Source organism: Myotis davidii, unplaced genomic scaffold (genome assembly GCF_000327345.1).
Source record: "Myotis davidii unplaced genomic scaffold, ASM32734v1 scaffold394, whole genome shotgun sequence".
NCBI lineage: Eukaryota > Metazoa > Chordata > Mammalia > Chiroptera > Vespertilionidae > Myotis > Myotis davidii.
In genome coordinates this window covers 2,681,177-2,694,448 of record NW_006287548.1, presented here as the reverse complement: position 1 = coordinate 2,694,448, position 13,272 = coordinate 2,681,177, and the positions used below count along the sequence as shown (strand labels likewise).

General features: G+C 53.9%; 1 pseudogene; it reads left to right on the top strand.

Moving 5' to 3' along the window:
• Positions 1 to 4,021: 4,021 nt before the first annotated feature.
• Positions 4,022 to 4,444, top strand: LOC102763585 (annotated as a pseudogene).
• The last annotated feature ends 8,828 nt before the right edge of the window (positions 4,445 to 13,272 follow it).

The following is a 13,272-nucleotide window of genomic DNA, read 5'->3' as shown; positions in this document are numbered from 1 at the left end:
AATGAGCATCAAGGACCTATGCTAAAAGAAATATGCAAAGTCGTAAGAAAGAAAATCACTGCATGGAGTACCTAAAGTAGTCAAAATCATGGAAAGAAATGTAGAATGAAGATTACCAAATGTTGGGGAAGTAGAGAAGTGTTATTAGCATAAATTGGCTACACAGTCTCTGGATTGCAGGATCCAAAAGTTTTAGAGATCTAGTGAGAACGAGTCTGGTTAACACTCATAAGCTATGCACTTAAAAATGGCTAAGGTGGTAGATTTAGTATTATCTGTCTTTTACACAACAAAATGCTGTATTGGAAAGAAATAATGGACAGAGAATGAGGGGAATGGGGACCTGGAAGGGTTTGCGTCATGGACTTTGATCTACTGCAGCAATTAGGTGCCATAGATGGGTCCTAAGATTCAAGATTGCCTCCAAGATCCTTACTCTCTCCATGATAGGGTTTTACACAGCTGCTGACCAATGTTATACCCCAGAGCTCACCAAAACTATTCAAACTCTCCAGGCAAAGCTCATACACATGTTTATTTGCTTCACTCCTTCCTGTTTAAACAAACCCCACTCTCTCTGTCTCAGCTAATCTTGCAGGACACTTTTGTGGTGGCCCCACATAGCCTGCTGGGCTCTCTGTTCTGAATGATTTCGTTATAGTAAAAACCATCTTCCTTCGTGGCAATTACTTTTGTGTCTTTCTATTTCTGCGCGGAAGTCCGGAGCACCTCTCAGAGCATTTGGCACAGCAAGCAGGACACTGCCAGCCGTGGGGGTGATGCACCAGCTGGACCCAACAACAGCTGCCACCGCCTAGGGGCACCTCTGGTTATGCGCATACATGTTGCATGATGGCTGCCACATTCCCCTGTGTTTTTAGCCTTAACTGGGGGCGCTCCAAAAGTAATGTTGTCCTAGAGCTGCCTGGAAGAGTGCTGGGAGGAGTGTGCCAAGTGATGCAGAAAGGGATGGTGTGTGTGTGTGTGTGTGTGTGTGTGAGAGAGAGAGAGAGAGAGAGAGAGAGAGAGAGAGAGATGAAACCGGCTCAGCCGAGCTCTTTTTAAAACGGCACTTTACAAGGAAGATGTCAGAGGAGCCTAGGAGAAGATGCTTTGGGAGCCTAAACCGAGTACGTTGAAGTGAAGAATTCACAGAAAGCACCCTGGAAAGCCTGATAGGTACAGGGCCAGGGCACATCTGTGGTACAAGACCAAGGTAAACACTGCGGCAGCACCGACGGCATCACTAGGGGCAGCCACAGGACGCTGCCATGAGGAAGCTATGGATGGAGTTGCACGGGAAGGTGGGGTTCGTGCCAGCTAAGGTGCAGAGCTGTGCTGCCCCGTAGTGCCACTGTTAGAGGAAAATACCCAATGGCACGTACTGAAGGTGGTAAGGCCGCCCTAGCACAGGTATTGGGGCCCCTGCCCTTGTGATTTCACAGCGGAGGAGACACTGGGCTCATCCCAAACACAGCATGAGGGGGTGAGAATACACAGCCAAGGAGGAGAACGGGGGCCATGGATGGAAAATGACATCAGCCTGGAAAAGGGAAGCGCTGCTTAAACAAACCTAACACAGTCCTTGCTGAGGATGGGACAGGGCAATCAAATATCACCTGGGAAACCATGAAGGATCAGGATCCTGATCAGATAGATACGCAGAGCGGTCAGACAGGGAGGCGGGCAGGGAGGTTCTGGTGAGAGTGACAGGCGAGTTCTTGCTAAAACTGGGTTTCACCGGGCAGTGCACAGAGAAGCCCAGGAGGCCAGGGAGCCAGCCTGACCAAAAAACGTGTAAGAAAGCAAAGAGTCTTCCTCACCAAAGAGTGCTCGGCAACACGGGGAAGGGCGAGGGCGCTTCCGCCTGAGACTCTCACCAAATACCGCAGTTCCAGGCTAAGTGCATCCACCAGGCAGAGCTGACGTGTGTCTGCGGCACAGTGTTGTGTGGGTCTGAAATACAATGCCGCCACGCACATCAGAGGTACCCCTGCTGTACACCCCCAAGCACCAGCTACGGAGCCCAGGTCCGCCTGTGGTTTAGTGTGGAGGTTCTGATATAAACGATTTAGAGTTCTTGCTAAAACTGCATTTTTACAAGGAAGTGCACAGATGCACGTAGGACAAGCATGTCAGACGCAGAGGCTAACACGGGCCAAATAAACAAGGTTTAAGTTTATGCGGGCCGTGGAAAAACAAACGCTTCAATTTTCATAGAAATGTAGGTTTATCTCGATAAACATATGCTGAATACAAAGGACTGAAATAAATGAGTCATCGCTAACATAAAATAATAGAGCATTTTAATAAACATTATTTTTTCTTGAACATTAACTTACCAGACACTGAATAACTGCACAAATTAATAAGCATAACGCAAATAAACCTATATTTTTTTGTTCTCTGGACACGAAATATTTCCTGTTGCGCACACCAAAGAAGTCAGTCCAAGACTAATGACGTGGCTATCAGCTGCTAACATATTCGCTGCTAGTATTGGTGGAGAGAAATGGTGCGCCTGTGCATAAGGCACATAAGGGGAATGTATGCAAAACGATTATAGTAATCAGTCATTAGTGAATGTTGTAGTTCATTACTAATAATTATGCATAACAGGATGTTGTAAAAAGTAAGTTACGAAATTTTTATTAAAAGGTTTCTTACATACTGTTATATTGTCTGGGCCACAAAAATATTCATTGTGGGCTGAATGAGAGTTTGACATGAGTTTGACATGCTTAGCATAGGACAGTGATGGAGAACCTTTTGAGCTCGGCGTGTCAGCATTTTGAAAAACCCTAACTTAACTCTGGTGCCCTGTCACATATAGAAATATTTTTTATATTTGCAACCATAGTAAAACAAAGATTTATATTTTTGATATTTATTTTATATATTTAAATGCCATTTAACAAAGAAAAATCAACCAAGAAAAATGAGGTCGCGTGTCAGAGGTGTCAGAGGTTCTCCATCACTGGCATAGGAGCATGTCAGGGATCGAGCCTACCTAAAAAAAGTTAAATGAAGCAAACACTCTTCACAGAGTCCTGCAGTAAAACCCAGAAGCACTAGGTTCCAAGCGCCGGGTTTGAGGCACCAGGTTCACCGTGGGAGGCGAATCGGCCCCAAGGCGCTGACGAGCTACCACCTACAGTGCCTCTGTGTGTGTGCGGTACAGTGCAGCATGGTGAGAAGTATAGCGCCCATGCCGTGTATAGGGGGGTACGGTCCTGTAGTACACCCTCGGTAGGTTGTTTCGTTGATGTTTCTATCTCTCTCACTCTCTCTTCCCCTCTGAAATCAATTTTTTATTTATTTATTTTTTGTTTTGTTTTGTTTTAATATATTTTATTGATTTTTTACAGAGAGGAAGGGAGAGGGACAGAGTGCTGAAAACATCGATGAGAGAGAAACATCAATCAGCTGCCTCCTGCACACTCCCCACTGGGGATGTGCCCGCAGCCAAGGCACATGCCCTCGACCAGAACCGAACCCGGGACCCCTGAGTCCGCAGGCCGACGCTCTATCCACCGAGCCAAACCGGCCAGGGCTGAAATCAATTTTTAAAAATATATATATTTTTTAAGTATAATGAAGCAACGAATCTTCCTCAAAAGAGAGTGCCACCAGTAGGACCTGGAAGCACTGGGTTCGAAGCACGGGGTTGCCCACTAGTGCACCAGCCCCTGTGAACTTCCGCAGTTACATGCACAAATGTGTCCACCTTGTAGAGCTGACGTGCATCCGCGATGCAGTGAGTGAGGCTGAAGTACATGCTGTGTCTCTCCCACCCACCCACCCGCCAGGGACAGGTGTACGGTTCTAGCGAACACCAGGCACTGTGCCAAGGTCCAGCTATAGTTCCATATGGAGGTTCTGGTGAAAATGACTTAGCCAGAACTCTGGCTAAGACTGCATTTTACAAGGCAGTGCACAGAGGAGCCTCAGAGAAGGTTAGGGAGCGAGCCGGACTGAAGAGTATAACAAAGCAGAAGTGCAGAGGAAGATGCTGGGCCCCATGGGGGTTAAAGTTCCTCCTCATGTTTGCTTGTTGGAAGAGCTTGAGGAAGGACAAACAGGAGTGGGCGATTAGTTAGCTAGGGCCTTGACGACAATGAAGATATGACACTTCCAAGGTGCAGAGGTATGATGATTGGACCACCAAGCACAAATTATGAAAACGGCCTAGATAGCCTGAAAGTAGAATGTGGACCTAAATACCCAGAAGCTCCTCCGTCGGTTAGATTTGTAACCAAAATTAACATGCATGGAATAAATAATTCCAGTGGAATGGTAGAGGCACAGAGCACACCAGTATTGGCAAAACGGCAAAATTCATAGAGCATTCGAAGTTGGACTTCAGGAACTGAGGCATCTAATGATGCCCAAAGGTAATGGGTTGCTTTCACAGCCGCCAGGAGGACAAGCATACAACAATTAATTTTAGTGGATCTCAAACTTGTCTTAAACTAACAGCCTCCTGCTCATGTTAATGTCTTGATTAAACATCACAATGCAAAATAGCCACCCATTAAGTGAAAGAATGCCAGCTGGTAAACAAAACCCAGACGTGTGTAAGAATATGTTTAATATTTGTATTCACAGTATGTTCTCAGGTAACAGGAGAGAAAAATGTAGCACAATTTGTTTTAAGGCACGGTCATTTACACATAAAGCTGGAGTGTTCAAAACAGAATTCAGATTTACAAGATGAAAGTATGGTGATTTTTACTAAAAAGAAAAGTCTCAAGAAGGAAAAAGAGAAATGGAATGCTTTATCCATCTTGCTTACCAAAGAAGCTTCAATTTACATTGTCTGAAGTAGCGGGTACAATGAATATTGTCTCAAATTGTTTTAATGTTTGAAGCGGTGTGGGTGCTGACTACCAATAGTATCAAAAATATGTTCAGGCCCTCGCCAGTTTGGTTCAGTGGAGAGAGCATCGGCCTGAGGACGGAAGGGTCCTGGGTTTAATTCTGGCTAAGTGCATATGCCTAGGTTGCAGGCTTGATTCCCAGTAGTGGGTGTGCAGGAGACAGCCAATCAATGATTCCCTCTCATCATTGATGTTTCTATTTCTCTCTCTCGCTCTTCCTCTCTGAAATAAATAAAAATATATTTTAAAAATATATATGTTCATGATTGTTTTGATACCTGTATTTGTAATTTTTAAAAAATGTCATGGCAAAGTCAATGAATTCCTGTTAAAAGCTGTTTCTGTGTGTTACATGTAACAGGCATGGTAAATATTTATTTCCAGTCTTTGTTTGACAAACCATATATTTTTAAGTTTAAGTGAAATCAGCAAAAAAGATATGGGTGAATGGATATGGGATTTTTGAGATTAAAGTTAGTCTTAAAATGTGGACCGATTCTGTTCTCAGAAAAAAAATATATAACAAGCAAACACTTCACACACAAAAGAGAGCCGCGGGAAGACCCGGGGGGCACCAGGTTCGAAGCACCAAGTTCGAAGCATCGGGTTCGATTGCTGTACCGTGCGAGGTGCATCCACCCCAAGGCGCTGACCATCTACCGCAGTTACGTGCCCCCGTGCATCCACCACATAGACCGGGATGCGTCTGCGGTGCAGTGTGGTGTGGCCTGAGTACAGTGCCGAGTGCACCGGAGGTACCGCGCTGTTGTCCACCCGCTGCAGGTTGTATGGTTCTAGCGAACACCAGGCACTGTGCCCAGGCCCACCGTGGTTCAGTTTGGAGGTTCCAGTGAAAATGACTTAGGGTTCTGGCTAAAACTGCATTTTACAGGAAAGTGCACAGAGGAGCGCTGGCGTTTAAGAAGCGAGCCTGACTAAACAGTATAACGAAGCAAAGACTCTTCCACACAAAGTGTGGCGGTACCACCAGGAAGTGCGGGTTCGCCCACAGTACCATGCAGAGCCGTACCAGCCCCCAAGGCGCTGACGAACTACCGTAGTCACGTGCCCCAGGCCGTTCACGGCACAGGCTGAGGTGCGCCTGCGGTCCAGTGAGTGGGTCTGAAGTACAGTGCTGTGTCCGCGGTAGGTTGTACGGTTCCAGCGAACACTGGGTCCGAAGCAAGGTCCACCCGTGGTCCAGTATGACGTTTCTGCTGAAAATGACTCAAAAGCGTGCATTTTACAAGGAAGTGCACAGAGGAGCCTAGGACGGTGATGGCGAACCTTTTGAGCTCAGCTTGTCAGCATTTTGAAAAACCCTAACTTAACTCTGGTGCCGTGTCACATATAGAATTTTTTTGATATTTGCAACCATAGTAAAACCAAGACTTATATTTGTGATATTTATTTTATATACTTAAATGCCATTTAACAAAGAAAAATCAACCAAAAAAATGAGTTTGCGTGTCACTTCTGTCGCGCGTGTCAGAGGTTCGCCATCACTGGAGTAGGAGAAGCTTAGGGGGCAGCCTGACTGAAAAAGTACAAGGAAGCAAGGACGCTGCGTCACAAAGAGAGCGCCGGTCAGTCCTGGCAGCGCCGGGTTCACCCGCGGTACCGTGCGAGGTGCATCCGCCCCACGGCGCTGCCGAACTAGCGCGGTTATGTCCCCCAGTGTGTCCACCTGCGGTGCCGAGGTGCGTCTGCGGTACAGGGAGTGGGTCTGAAGTACAGTGCTGTGCCCGCGGTAGGTTGTACGGTTCCAGAGAACACTGGGTCCGAAGCAAGGTCCACCCGTGGTCCAGTATGACGTTTCTGGGGAAAATGACTCAGGAGTTCTTTCTGGACGTGCATATTACAAGGAAGTGCACAGAGGAGCGCTGGCGTTTAAGAAGCGAGCCTGACTGAACAGTACAAGGAAGCAAAGGTTTTTCCACACAAAGTGCCGCGATACCACCGGGAAGTGCCGGGTTCGGCCGCGGTACCGTTACCGTGTGAGGTGAACCTGCCTGACTGAACAGTACAAGGAAGCAAAGGTTTTCCACACAAAGTGCCCCGATACCACCGGGAAGTGCCGGGTTCGGCCACGGTACCGTTACCATGTGAGGTGAACCTGCCCCAAGGCGCCAACGCACTACCGCAGTCACCTGCCCCACTGCGTCCACCGTATGGAGCTGACGTGTATCTGCGGCGCAGTGAGTGGGTCTGAAGGACAGTGCTGTGTCCCCCGCGGTACGGCGCTGCTGTCCACCCGCGGTGGTTTGTACGGTTCTAGCGAACACCAGGTACGGAGCCAAGGTCCACCCGTGGTCCAGTATGACGTTTCTGGGGAAAATGACTCAGGAGTGTTCTTTCTGGACGTGCATTTTACAAGGAAGTGCACAGAGGAGCCTAGGAGAAGATTAGGGAGCAGCCTGCCTATAACGAATCTGCCCTAACCGGTTTGGCTCAGTGGATAGAGCGTCGGCCTGTGGACTCAAGGGTCCCGGGTTCGATTCCGGCCAGGGGCATGTACCTTGGTTGGGGGCACATCCTCAGTAGAGAGTGTGCAGGAGGCGGCTGATCGGTGTTTCTAACTATCTGTCCCTCTTCCTTTCTGTACAAAAATCTAAGATATATATTTTTAAAAATAAAAAATAAATAAAAGTATAACGAATCAAAACACTCTGCGTCACAAAAGAGAGCCCCGGGCAGTGCCGGCAGCGCGGGGTTCACCTGCAGTACCGTGCGAGGTGCATCCGCCCCAAGGCACTGCCGAACTAGCGCAGTTATGTACCCCAGTGCCGCCCCCTACAGTGCAGAGGTGCCTCTATGGTACAGCGCTGTATGGTCTGACGTACAGTGCCAATTTGTGAATAAGAAATTGCCCGGTCGGTGTTGCTCAGTGGTTGAGCATTGACCTATGAACCAAGAAGTTCCCAGTTGGATTCCCGGTCAGGGTACGTGCCTGGGTTTCAGGCTCGATCCTCAGTAGGGGGTGTGCAGGAGGCAGCTGATCGATGTTTCTAACTCTCTTATCTGTCCCTCTTCCTTTCTGTAAAAAAATCAATAAGATATATTTTTAAAAATAAAAAATAAATAAAAGTATAACGAATCAAAACACTCTGCGTCACAAAAGAGAGCCCCGGGCAGTGCCGGCAGCGCGGGGTTCACCTGCAGTACCGTGCGAGGTGCATCCGCCCCAAGGCACTGCCGAACTAGCGCAGTTATGTACCCCAGTGCCGCCCCCTACAGTGCAGAGGTGCATCTGCGGTACAGGGAGTGGGTCTGAAGTACCGTGCCGAGTGCACCCGCGGTACCACACTATGGTCCACCCGCGGTGCGGTTACACCAGGTACCACCTGGTTCCATATGGAGGTTCTTGTATAAATGACCCAAGATTTCTGGCTGAAATTGCATCTTACAAGGAAGTGCACAGAGGAACCTAGGAGACGGTTAGGGAGCAGCTGGACTAAAAAGTGTAAGGAAGCAAAGACACTTCCTCAGAGGAGAGCCGCGGTACAACCTGGCAGCGCCGGGTCAAGAAACCGGGCTCAGCCGCGGTACCATGCGAGGAGCATCCGCCCCATGGCGGTGACGAACTACCACAGTTATGTGGCCAAGGGCGTCCACATGACAGTGCAGACATGCATCTGTGGTGGCGTTGAGTGGGCCTGAAGTACAGTGCCCAGTACACCCGCGGTACAGTCCAGCGAACACCGGGTGTTCCTACTCCGCTGAGTACGGTACCGTGCGAAGTGCATCGGCTCCAAGGTGCTGCCGAACTAGCGCAGTTACGGCCCCGGTGCCGCCCCCTACAGTGCAGAGGTGCGTCTGCGGTACTGGGAGTGGGTCTGACGTACAGTGCCCGTGCGGAGTACAATGCACGGGCGCTATGTCCACCCGCGGTACAGCACGGTACACACGGTACGACGCAGTTGCCACCCGCAGTAGATTGTACGGTTCTAGCGAACAACGGGCACGAAGCAAGGTCCACCCGTGGTCCAGTATGACGTTTCTGCTGAAAATGACCAAAAGCGTTCATTTTACAAGGAAGTGCACAGAGGAGCCTAGGAGAAGCTTAGGGGGCAGCCTGACTAAAAAAGTACGAAGCAGCAAAGACGCTGCATCACAAAGAGAGCCGCGGTCAGTCCCAGCAGCGCCGGGTTCACCCGCGATACCGTGCGAGGTGCATCCGCCCCAAGTTGCTGCCCAACTAGCGCCGTTACGGGCCGGTGCCGCCCCCTACAGTGCAGAGGTGCGTCTGCAGTACAGGGAGTGGGTATGAAGTGCAGTGCCCAGTGCACCCACGGTACCACACTGCAGTGCCGAGTGCACCCACGGTACCACACTGCAGTGCCGAGTGCACCCACGGTACCACACTGCAGTGCCGAGTGCACCCACGGTACCACACTGCAGTGCCGAGTGCACCCACGGTACCACACTGCAGTGCCGAGTGCACCCACGGTACCACACTGCAGTGCCGAGTGCACCCACGGTACCACACTGCAGTGCCGAGTGCACCCACGGTACCACACTGCAGTGCCGAGTGCACCCACGGTACCACACTGCAGTGCCGAGTGCACCCACGGTACCACACTGCAGTGCCGAGTGCACCCACGGTACCACACTGCAGTGCCGAGTGCACCCACGGTACCACACTGCAGTGCCGAGTGCACCCACGGTACCACACTGCAGTGCCGAGTGCACCCACGGTACCACACTGCAGTGCCGAGTGCACCCACGGTACCACACTGCAGTGCCGAGTGCACCCACGGTACCACACTGCAGTGCCGAGTGCACCCACGGTACCACACTGCAGTGCCGAGTGCACCCACGGTACCACACTGCAGTGCCGAGTGCACCCACGGTACCACACTGCAGTGCCGAGTGCACCCACGGTACCACACTGCAGTGCCGAGTGCACCCACGGTACCACACTGCAGTGCCGAGTGCACCCACGGTACCACACTGCAGTGCCGAGTGCACCCACGGTACCACACTGCAGTGCCGAGTGCACCCACGGTACCACACTGCAGTGCAGGAGCGCTGGCGTTTAAGAAGCGAGCCTGACTGAACAGTACAAGGAAGCAAAGACTCTTCCACACAAAGTGCCACGGTACTGGAAGGCGCCGGGTTCGGCCGCGGAACCGTTACCGGGCAGAGCGGCACCCGCCCCAAGGCGCTAACTACCGCATTTACGTGCCCCATTGCGTCCACCGTATGGAGCTGACGTGTATCTGCGGCGCAGTGAGTGTGTGGAAGTACAGTGCCGTGTCCACCGTGGAACGGCGCTGCTGTCCTCCCGCTGTAGTTGGTACGGTTCTAGCGACCACCAGGTACGGAGCCGAGGTCCACCAGTGGTCCAGTATGACGTTTCTGGTGAAAATGACTTAGCAGAGTTCCTTCTGGAAATAGAATTTATGAGGAAGTGCACAGGGCAGCCTAGGAGAAGAGTAGGGAGCAGGCTGACTAACAGTATAACGAAGCAAAACACCCTGCGTCACAAAAGAGAGCTGCAGAATGACCGAGAATGCCAGGTTCGCTGCCGTACTACGCGGAGCGGCTTCCGCCCCAGTGCGTCCAGGGCAGAGAGCCGAGGTGCGTCCGCGGTACAGAGTGGGTGTGCAGTACAGCGCTGTGTGCACCTGCGGTATGGCGCTATTGTGCACCCGCGGTACGCCATGGTGCGGCGCTGTGCCACCCGCGGTAGGACTGCTGGCGTTTAAGAAGCGAGCCTGACTAAACAGTATAACGAAGCAAAACACCCTGCCGCGGTACAGCGCTGTGTCCACCCGCGGTACGCCATGGTGCGGCGCTGTCCACCCGCGGTACGCCATGGTGCGGCGCTGTCCACCCGCGGTACGCCATGGTGCGGCGCTGTCCACCCGCGGTACGCCATGGTGCGGCGCTGTCCACCCGCGGTACGCCATGGTGCGGCGCTGTCCACCCGCGGTACGCCATGGTGCGGCGCTGTCCACCCGCGGTACGCCATGGTGCGGCGCTGTCCACCCGCGGTACGCCATGGTGCGGCGCTGTCCACCCGCGGTACGCCATGGTGCGGCGCTGTCCACCCGCGGTACGCCATGGTGCGGCGCTGTCCACCCGCGGTACGCCATGGTGCGGCGCTGTCCACCCGCGGTACGCCATGGTGCGGCGCTGTCCACCCGCGGTACGCCATGGTGCGGCGCTGTCCACCCGCGGTACGCCATGGTGCGGCGCTGTCCACCCGCGGTACGCCATGGTGCGGCGCTGTCCACCCGCGGTACGCCATGGTGCGGCGCTGTCCACCCGCGGTACGCCATGGTGCGGCGCTGTCCACCCGCGGTACGCCATGGTGCGGCGCTGTCCACCCGCGGTACGCCATGGTGCGGCGCTGTCCACCCGCGGTACGCCATGGTGCGGCGCTGTCCACCCGCGGTACGCCATGGTGCGGCGCTGTCCACCCGCGGTACGCCATGGTGCGGCGCTGTCCACCCGCGGTACGCCATGGTGCGGCGCTGTCCACCCGCGGTACGCCATGGTGCGGCGCTGTCCACCCGCGGTACGCCATGGTGCGGCGCTGTCCACCCGCGGTACGCCATGGTGCGGCGCTGTCCACCCGCGGTACGCCATGGTGCGGCGCTGTCCACCCGCGGTACGCCATGGTGCGGCGCTGTCCACCCGCGGTACGCCATGGTGCGGCGCTGTCCACCCGCGGTACGCCATGGTGCGGCGCTGTCCACCCGCGGTACGCCATGGTGCGGCGCTGTCCACCCGCGGTACGCCATGGTGCGGCGCTGTCCACCCGCGGTACGCCATGGTGCGGCGCTGTCCACCCGCGGTACGCCATGGTGCGGCGCTGTCCACCCGCGGTACGCCATGGTGCGGCGCTGTCCACCCGCGGTACGCCATGGTGCGGCGCTGTCCACCCGCGGTACGCCATGGTGCGGCGCTGTCCACCCGCGGTACGCCATGGTGCGGCGCTGTCCACCCGCGGTACGCCATGGTGCGGCGCTGTCCACCCGCGGTACGCCATGGTGCGGCGCTGTCCACCCGCGGTACGCCATGGTGCGGCGCTGTCCACCCGCGGTACGCCATGGTGCGGCGCTGTCCACCCGCGGTACGCCATGGTGCGGCGCTGTCCACCCGCGGTACGCCATGGTGCGGCGCTGTCCACCCGCGGTACGCCATGGTACTTTATGAGGAAGTGCACAGGGCAGCCTAGGAGAAGAGGAGGGAGCAGGCTGACCAAAAGTATAATGAAGCAAAACACTCTGCGTCACAAAGAGAGCCGCGGTCAGTGCTGGCAGCGCCGGGTTCACCGCGGTCCCGTGCGAGATGCATCCGCCCCAAGTTGCTGCCGAACTTGCGCCACTACGGGCCCCAGTGCCGCCCCCTACAGTGCAGAGGTGCGTCTGCAGTACAGGGAGTGGGTCTGAAGTACCATGCCGAGTGCACCCGCGGTACCACACTGTGTTCACCGCGGTACAGGTGTACGGTTCTAGCGAACACCAGGTATGGAGCCAAGGTCCACCCGTGGCCCAGTATGACGTTTCTGGGGAAAATGACTTAGCAGAGTTCCTTCTGGAAGTAGAATTTATGAGGAAGTGCACAGGGCAGCCTAGAAGAAGGGTAGGGAGCAGGCTGACCAAAAGTATAATGAAGCAAAACACTCTGCGTCACAAAAGAGAGCCGCGGAACGACCTAGAAGAATCAGGTTCGCCGCCGTACTACGGGGAGCGGCCTCCGCCCCCGGGCGTCCAGGGCAGAGAGCCGAGGTGCGTCCGCGGTACAGAGTGGGTGTGCAGTACAGCGCTGTGTGCACCTGCGGTATGGCGCTATTGTGCACCCGCGGTACGCCATGGTGCGGCGCTGTGCCACCCGCGGTAGGACTGCTGGCGTTTAAGAAGCGAGCCTGACTAAACAGTATAACGAAGCAAAGACTCTTCCACACAAAAGTGTGGCGGTACCACCCCAAAGCACCGGGTTCGTCCGCGGTACCGTGCGGAGCAGCATCCGCCCCAAGGCGCTGACAAACTACCGTAGTCACGTGCCCCAGGTCGTCCACAGCATAGGCTGAGGTGCGTCTGCGGTGCAGTGAGTGGGTCTGAAGTACAGTGCTGAGTGCAGCGCGGTACGGCGCTATGGTCCACCCGCGGTAGGTTGTACGGTTCTAGCGAACACCGGGTACGGAGCATGGCCCACCCGTGGTCCAGTATGACGTTTCTGGTGAAAATGACCAAAAGCGTTCTTTCTGGACGCCCATTTTACAAGGAAGTGCACAGAGGAACCCAGGAGAAGTTTAGGGAGCAGCCTGACTATAACGAATCAAAACACTCTGCGTCACAAAGAGAGCCGCGGTCAGTGCTGGCAGCGCCGGGTTCACCGCAGTACCGTGCGAGGTGCATCCGCCCCAAGGTGATGCTGA